We start from the raw sequence: 2674 nt of genomic DNA on the forward strand, positions 1-2674 counted from the left end.
GGGTTAGACACACCTAGCCTGGCGCAGCCACACTAAACCCGCCCCTATTGCATATATGCCCCGAGGCGGATTTAGTCTGGTGGTTGTCAACTCTGAAAAGAATCCGAGATTCCTGCCGAGCCTGAAAAGGCTTCGGCCAACCAGAGGGCGCTGAGCCTCTGACGTACTTTGCAAGAGCCCAGAGTCGAGCAAAGATGGACGCCGCCATAACAACAGTAGTGAATGAGTTGGAACATATTTCTTTTCTAAAAGATGAACAATCAGTTGCCCTTAAGGCTTTTGTTGGGAAGCGGGATACTTTTTGTCTTTTACCGACTGGTTTTGGTAAAAGCCTGATTTATCAACTAGCTCCGCTCGTCGGCAAAAAGTTAGGACTCAGTGAAAACCCACTGGTTGTTGTTGTCTCTCCGTTGCTCGCTCTGATGAAAGACCAGATTAGCGAAGCTACCAGGATGGGACTTACTGCCTATCAACTCGGAGTCCACGACGACGCTGAAATCCTTAATGGCCATGCACAAATTATATTTGGTGGCCCGGAACAATGGGTGATGAAGAAACAGTGGAGAGGCATGTTTTCTTCGGATTTTTTCAAGGCCAATTTAATGGGTATTGTCGTGGATGAGGTTCACCTTGCATACAAATGGTACGTAATGTTTGCTAAATATTCTCATGACTAACGTCTATGTATTGTTTGTATTGTTTGAACTATAAACTAGCAATGGCAGATTTGTCTGGAACCAGGCTAGCTTATTGTGGCTAACAGAAGCTAACAACACCAATTCACCAGAACAAACAAAGCAAGACGTGGGATTCACGTCGATAATTCTTAACATTTAGTATTTGCTAGTTTTGGGTACAAGTATTGGATCGTACTTGTAGTGATAGCATAAACTATTCTAAAGAAAGCTGCAAAGAAAATGCTATAGCATTTCAAATAATTTATAGTAGGCAATGTTCTGTATTCAAGGTTGTACTGTATTGTTACATCTTGTTATCTTGAATACAGGTACATTATACTTATACATAAGAGTAAAACGAATTTTGGCTTAGGCTTCCTTCAGACAATCATCAGTATAGACAACAGTAGAATAGTGATAAAAAAACGTAAAATAATAAAGAAAGGGAGGGAAGGCAAAAGGGACGAAGGTGAAAAAAGAAGATTCAAGAGCGTAATGTACATCCATCAAATGTGCATAGTCTTGTCATATTGTATATAGCAGCATTAATGTATGTATGTGCAAATAGTTCTTGGTATATTGTATATACCAGCAGCATTTTTCTTTCTTTATTTTCCCCAGTGGCTGCAAATAGCTTGTCACAGTGTATTCTCTGTCTGCAATTGATTATAATTTAATGTTCTGTTATTTTCTCAGGGGACTGCCCTCAAACAAAGACGCAGTAGCTTTCAGAGAGAGTTTTTCGAGGTTGAAAGAATTGAGAGGGCTCGTCAAGGAAGGTCAGTATATCTTAAAAAGAAATGCACACAATGTAATATTTTCTCAACCACGTGTACCTTAGTATTCTTTTGAAAATGTGAATTATACTCCAACATTCTTGGGTTGTACATGTGTGAAGTAAATTTTGCCAATTGTAGATTCAAATGGTGTAGACAATTCCATATTGTGACTAGCTGTAGCTGAACAGTGTCATTAACTTTGGTTAGAATATATGTTGACGGATGGCAGTGTGATCAGTGCAATTTTGTTGTGTGTGTGTGTATATATATATATATATATATATATATATATATATATATATATATATATATATATATATATATATATATATATTTTATTAAGCATTTGCATGTTACAAATTAAGCTGACGGTGCAATTATTTGTCATTTCAGGTACACCTGTGCTGGCACTGACTGCATCTGCTGATCTCAACTCCAGGAATTTGGTGAAGAAATTGCTTCTCATGGACAATGACAATACAGTAACTCTAACAGTTAGCCCCAACCGTACCAACATCAGACTGGGATTGATTTTTGTCTCTCAGGAAACGCTAGAATGCCTGGATTGGGTTGTGAGAGAGGTAAAGGACAAGGGTCTTTCCATGTCTCCCATACTTATCTACTGCAGGTCAATTCCGGCACTTGTCAGAGTTTTTGCTTATTTCCAAGGAGAGCTGGACACGGATGCATGGGTTGAAAGAGACCCTGAACAGAATCCAGACAATCTACTGATAGGAATGTTCAGCAGCCAAACGGACGACACCACCAAAAGCCGAATCCTGTCATCTCTCTTTGGCGATGGGAGTTGTAGAGTTGTCGTCGCAACAACAGCTTTAGGCTTGGGCTTAAATTTTCCTAATGTACATCATGTGATAATGTATGGGGCACCTGAGGACCTTGAAGCTATTGTTCAGCAAGCAGGCCGGGCAGGCAGAGATGGCTCACAGTCACATGCTGCAGTGTATGTGGTTAAACAGCATAAAAGGACTGATGAGGGAGTGAAAGTGTTGCTACTGAAATCCAAAACTGGATGCTTTCGAAAGGCCCTATACAGTAGGTTTGAAGAAGGTACTACAAGTGTGGACCCAGGACATCTATGTTGCACCTATTGTCACTCTATATGTTCTTGCCCCAGTGTAGTTTGTGAAGAATTGACACCCAATTATGAGATGTTTGAACTGGATGAGGTTGCTACTAGATCTAGGCAGGTACTAAAAG

At 40.1% G+C, this 2674-nt stretch overlaps 1 long non-coding RNA gene across 1 annotated transcript; it reads left to right on the plus strand.

The window, feature by feature from the left end:
* The first annotated feature begins 303 nt into the window (after nt 1-303).
* On the plus strand, nt 304-2160 carry LOC306940177. The gene is made up of 3 exons (XR_013791988.1): nt 304-643; nt 1374-1456; nt 1850-2160. It is a non-coding gene; the product is annotated as an uncharacterized lncRNA (long non-coding RNA).
* Nucleotides 2161-2674: the final 514 nt, after the last annotated feature.

Source organism: Electrona antarctica (genome assembly GCF_951216825.1).
Source record: "Electrona antarctica genome assembly, chromosome: 16".
Classification (NCBI taxonomy): Eukaryota; Metazoa; Chordata; class Actinopteri; order Myctophiformes; family Myctophidae; genus Electrona; species Electrona antarctica.